Source organism: Molossus molossus, unplaced genomic scaffold, assembly GCF_014108415.1.
Source record: "Molossus molossus isolate mMolMol1 unplaced genomic scaffold, mMolMol1.p scaffold_m16_p_12, whole genome shotgun sequence".
Taxonomy (NCBI): Eukaryota; Metazoa; Chordata; class Mammalia; order Chiroptera; family Molossidae; genus Molossus; species Molossus molossus.
In genome coordinates, this window is record NW_023425347.1 from 44,853 (window position 1) to 51,197 (window position 6,345).

The 6,345-nt window shown below is 37.2% G+C and overlaps 1 pseudogene; it reads left to right on the top strand.

The window, feature by feature from the left end:
- Positions 1-409: 409 nt before the first annotated feature.
- LOC118627049 lies at positions 410-4,601 on the top strand (annotated as a pseudogene).
- Positions 4,602-6,345: the final 1,744 nt, after the last annotated feature.

A 6,345-nucleotide genomic window follows, 5' to 3' on the forward strand; every position in this document is an offset into this window, starting at 1 on the left:
AAGGAGAATCATCTCTAACAAAAATTAATCAATAAAAAAAATGGCAGAAATGGTAAATTTTATGTATATTTACCACAATAAAAGCATAAATAAAATAAAATAAAAAAATAAAAAGATTGCTGTGGCTATTCGGGGTTTTTTTTGTTTGGTTGGTGTTTTTTTTGTTGTTGTTGGTTTTTTTTGGTTCCATATGAACTTTTAAAATATTTGTTCTAGTTCTGTGAAGTATGTCATTGGTATTTTGACGGGGATTGCATTGAATCTATAGATTGCATTGGGGAGTACGGACAAGTTAATGATGTTAATTCTTCCAATCCATGAACATGGTATGTGCTTCCACTTTTTTATATCTTCCTATATTTCTTTTTTCAATGACCTGTAGTTTTCTGTGAACAGGTCCTTTATTTTTTTGATTAAGGTTATTTCTAGGTATCTTAATTTTTTTGCTGTGATGGTAAATGGGATTTTTGTTTAGTTTTTTTTCTGTGAGTTCATCATTAGTGTATAAAATGCTGTCAATTTCTTGATGTTAATTTTCATCCTGCTACTTTGCCCAATTCATTTATTAAGTCTAGTAAATCTTTAATGTAGTCTTTGGGGTTTTCTACGTATAGTATCATGTCATCTGCAAATAATGACAATTTCACTTCCTCCTTTCCAATGTGGATCCCTTTTATTTTTTTCTTCCTGTCTGATTGCTGTGGCTAAGACTTCCAGTACTATGTTAAATAGGAGTGGCGAAAGTGGGCATCCTTGCCTTGTTTCTGTTCTTAAGGGAAATGCTTTTAGTTTTTGCCCATTGAGCATGATGTTGGCTGTAGGTCTTTCATATATGGCCTTTATTATGTAATGAAAACAGCCTGGTACTGTATCCTACACATTTTACCTCTTTTATAATTATAATGATTTATAAACAGTTAAATTGACCCTTTACTTGTGCACCTTTATGAGTTTCAATAAATGTATATAGTTACAGAACCATCACCCAGATATAATAAGTGGTAAATAAGTATATGTTAAGATGCTTACTACCCACCACATGTTAAAGACATACAAATAAAATCCACAATAAAATACTAAAAGGTGTCTAGAATGAAAAAAGCATAGTGCTTTTGAAGAGCTAGAACTACTGGTGCATCCACTGCAAATGGGGAAATTCAAAATTGCTGTGCCACTTTGGGGGAAAAATGGGAATTTCTGATCAACCATTTGCTGGAGTGGTGGTGAAGAGTGTGTCATGGGGTAGGTCTCAGGCTGCGGCTCGTCTGGAAGGCTCTGGCTTGTGCTCTGTCTTTGGGAGGGTAGCACATGGAAAGGCAGCAAGTTGGTAGTCTTCTCTCTTCTCACAACTCCATCACCAGCCCAGGAAACACCTGTCATCCATCCCCAGGAGCCCAAATTAGAGCTGTAGGTGTGCTCACCTCCAGGGATCTTTGCACCTCCAGCAGTTGCTCCAGCTGCAGCTCTGGAGCCAGGACTAGCCTGTGCAGCATCTTCTGACCTAATTGAAGCCTCATCACCCCTGGCTGAGGAACCCTGGTTGAACCTGCTCTGGTACCTGCCACAGAGAAGGAACTGCCTCTGGAAATTAAATCAGGTCCAGTGCTAGAGCCACTGGCTATGACTGTTTGCCATCTCCCATCAGATAAACGTGTTTTACCCCAATTTCTTGACAGTTTTCTATTATTTTCTTGCATCATTATGCTTTTATTTTCTCCATGGCATGATTTATTTTTTAATTTTAATAATAATGGTATTTTTAGGTACTTTTCTTATTGTTTATTATTATTTCTTCTTATATTTTTCTCCATTGTGTGATTTATTTTAAGTAACCCAACACAAGTTATTGTTTGTATTTTAAACTGCCTTTCCTGGGCATGGAGGACATTCACAATGCTGTGCAAGCACCACCACTGACTATGCAGGATGTTCCAGCGCCCAGAGGAAACCTGCACTAAAAGTACTCATTCCCCTCCTTCTTCCCCTGGCAACCAATGACCCGTATTCTCTGTCTGTTCCTTTACCTACTCTGGACATTTCCAATAAAAGAAATCCTTTTTATGTCTGCTCACATATTTTGTCTATTTTTATCTGAAATAGCATTTTTGTTATTTCAAAGAAAATTCCCAGATGGGTTAGAGATCTTATATTAAAAAGAAAAAAGACATTTTAGTCAGTGTGCACATCATCTTGGGTAGAGACCACTGTCCTAATTGTGACTCCAGGTCCAGAAGCCAGTCAGGCTTCGGCCAGCTCTTCCTGTGCCAGAACAAAAATGAGGAATCTGAAGAAATCTGGAAAAACAAAGTAATGCTTTGTAGGAGTCTAAATGTGTGTAGAACTAAAATGATTACAAAAATAATAAAAAGAGAAATAAGAGAATACATAAAATTAACATATCTTAAGGTTTTTGCATTGTGTGGGAAATGATAAAAGTAATAATTGGTAGTAGACAAAATAGTTCATGTTTTAATCTTTAGGGTAACCAGTAAAAGAAAAGGAAATGATAATTTGACATGTTTTAACCCAAAAGAAGGTTTTAAAAATGGGATTAAAAAGAAAGCAAAACAAATCAGCCAAATAAAAAATATTGATAGGTAGATATGAATACAACTACAGAAGTTATTACATAAAATGGAAATGGACTACCTATTGTCAATAAAAATGGTAAGACTGAATAATAATAGAAAAGTAAACTCTGTTGCTTATAACAGACACATTTTAGTACAAAACACAGAGAAGTTAAAAGTAAAAAGATGAAGAAAGATATACATACAAATTTAACCAAAAGAAAACCACTAAAGCAAATCAATATCAAGCAAAGAAGACTTTAAGACAAGAGCATTAATAGAAATAACAGAGGTATTTCCTGAATAATAAAATTATAATCATTCTATAATTTAGTACCTTATAATATTGCCTCAAAAAACATAAATAAAACCCAACACAGATAAGAGCAGATACAAGCAAATTCACAACATAGTGAGAATTTTAATGTACAACTCTCTGTTATTAATAAGGCAAGCATACAAAACATCAATAACTGTATAGTTTTAAACAACATGGTTTTTATTGGCTTCTCTCTCTCTCTCTCTCTCTCTCTCTCTCTCTTTCACACACACACACGTGACTGAATGCCACCAAAAACAATTTTTGTAAGTGCACACAAAACTTTTACCAAAGGAAAAAATGAACACATGGGACTACATTAAATTAAAAAGTTTCTGCACAGCAAAAAAAACCAAACAAACAAAAAAAAACAAACAAACATCAAAACAGAAAGGGATCCCACTATATGGGAAAACAAAATCCTCAATGATGCATCAGATAAGCGGTTAATTTCCCATATAAAGAGAGTGCTCATACAACTCAACAAAAGGAAGACAAAAAAAAACAATTAAAAATGGGCATAGGACCTAAATAGACACCTCTCCAATAAGGACATACAAATGGCCAAGAGACATGTGAATAAATTCTCAACATCACTTATCATCAGAGAGATGCAAATTAAAGCAACTATGAGGTATCACCTCACACCTGTCAGAATGGCCGCCATCAATAAATCATCAAATAGAGAGCACCATGTCCTTCCATGTCCTCTGCAGCCACTAAGGCACATATAAAGCTCAATACTAAGAAGCTTTATCAAGAAGATGGGTATGCAGTGAAGGAACTATTGAAGATCTGTCCTTTATAATGCTATGAAGACCAAAGGGTTGGAGGGCTCTAAAATAGGAGAGGTCGATATCAGCAAATTCAAGTTTGATCTTGGCTCAAAGATTGCAGATTTGAAAGCAACCAGGCAGCTTGCTTCTGAAATCACCTCCATAGGAGCATCTCTGTATGACTTGCTGGGCAAGGAGATAGAATTGAGGGAACTGAGAACAGAAGCAATTGCCAGACCTCTGGAAATAAATGAGACTGAAAAAGTGATGAGAATTGCAATAAAGGATATTTTGGTGCAGGTTTAGAAGACTAAAGACCTGCTCAATAACGTGGCCTCTGACGAAGTTAATTTAGAAGCCAAAATTGAAAAGAGGAAATTAGAACTGGAAAGAAACAGGAAGCGCCTCCAGACTCTACAGAGTGTCAGGCCAGCATTTATGGATGAATATGAGAAGATTGAGGAAGAATTGCAAAAGCAGTATGACATTTATCTGGAGAAATTTCGAAATCTGGCTTATCTGGAGCAGCAACTCGAGGATCATCATAGGATGGAGCAAGAGAGGTTTGAGGAATCTGAAAATACTCTCCATCTGATGCAGAACAAGCTAAAGAAAGAAGAAAAGTGACTGCTAAAGAGTGGAAGTAATGATGACTCAGACATTGATATCCAGGAGGATGATGAATCCGACAGTGAACTGGAGGATGATGAATCCAAGCCACGGACAGCCATTGAGGTGCTCATGCAAGGAAGACCTAACAAACGCATCATGGTCACAATGCAAGGTGGAGACTCCGATGATGATGAAGACTCAGAGGACAGTGAAATTGACATGGAAGATGACGAGGAAGATGAGAGCATTGTTCTGTCTCCAGCTAAACCCAGTCAAAGGGTCCGGAAACCAGAGCCCCTGGAAGAGAGTGACAATGACTTCTGACTTTCTTGCCAAGGAACCAGTGCAGATTAAAACCCTTAGATTTGTAGACATTGTGGCTCTGACGGCAGCCCAAATCTCAAAAGAGTGCCCCATGGAGAAACAAGCTTGACCACTATGCCATCCTCAAAATCCCCCTGACTACTGAGTCTGTCATGAAGAAGATGAAAGACAAAAGTACACTTATATTTGTTGTGGACATCAAGGTCAGCAAGCACCAGATCAAACAAGCTGTGAAGAAGCTCTGTGACATTGATAAGGCCAAGGTCAACACCTGATTGAGCCTGATGGAGAGAAGATGGCATATGTTTGACTGGATGCTGGCTATGATGCTTTGGATGTTGTCAACAAAATTGAGATCATGTAAACTGAGTCCAGCTCGCTAATTCTAAATATAAAAAGTTTTCACTTTAAAAAAAAAAACTACCAGGCATAATGAGAAAAATCAAGAAATGGGCCAAGAAATAATCCAGAGTCCTAGCCAATTAGGGTCAGCAGTTAGAGCATTGGCCCACAGACCAAAGGGGCCGTGAGTTCAATTCCTGGTCAAGGGCATGTACCTGGGTGGCAGGTTCAATCCCTGGCCTGGTCAGATTGTGCGAGAAGTAACCAATTGATGTATCTTTCTCACATCAATGTTTCTCTTCCTCCCTCCTTCCCTCCCTCCCTCCCTCCCTTCCACCCTTCCACTCTATCTGAAAATCAAAGGAAAAATATCCTCAGGTGAGGATTAACAACAACAACAACAAAAAAAGAAATTACCCAGAAATTATAGGTGATAAAATTAGTAGAAAAGGACATTCTGACCATTATAACTATATTTCAAATATTCAGATGGTAGAGGAAGGCATGAGCACATTGAAGAGAGACATAGACAATATAAAGAAAGCCTCAAACCAAACATCTAGAGAGTAAAAAAAAAAATGCAAACTGGGATTAAGAGCAATCACACAGCAGAAGAAAATATTACTGATCCTGAAGACATGGCAAAAAATCTGTCCAAAATGAATGAATGAATAAATAAATAAATAAATAAATAAATAAATAAATAAATAAATAAATAAATCATCAAACAACAAGTGTTGACAAGGGTGTGGAGAATAGAGGACTCTAGTACACTGCTGGTGGGCATGCAGACTGGTGCAGCCACTATAGAAAACAGTAAGGTGTTACCTCAAAAATTAAAAATTGAACTTCCATTTGATCCAGTGATCCCACTTCTAGGAATATACCCTAAGAAACCTGAAACACCAATCAGAAAAAAATATATGTACCCCTATGTTCATAGTAGCACTATTTACAATAGCTAAGATCTGGAACCAACCCAAGTGTCCATCAGTAGATAAGTGGATTAAAAGGCCATGGTACATGTACACAATGGAATACTATGCTGCTGTAAGAAAGAAAGATTTTTTATCCCTTGAAATGGCATGGAAGGATCTGGAAAGTATTATGCTAAGCGAAACAAGCCAAGCAGAGAAAGACAAATATTACATGATCTCATTTATTTGTGAAATATAGTGAACTAAACAAACTGCTGAACTAAATTAACCCAGAGACATAGAGGTGGAGTACAGACTGACAAGACTCAGAGGAGGGGATTTGGGGAAAGAGATAAACCACAGAACTTACATTTATGTATGCATGACCAATGAACATAGACAACAAGGCTGGGGATGGGGCAGGGGGGAGGGGAGGAGGGTGTCAATAGGGGAAAATGAGAAACATCTGTAACAAAAACAAATTA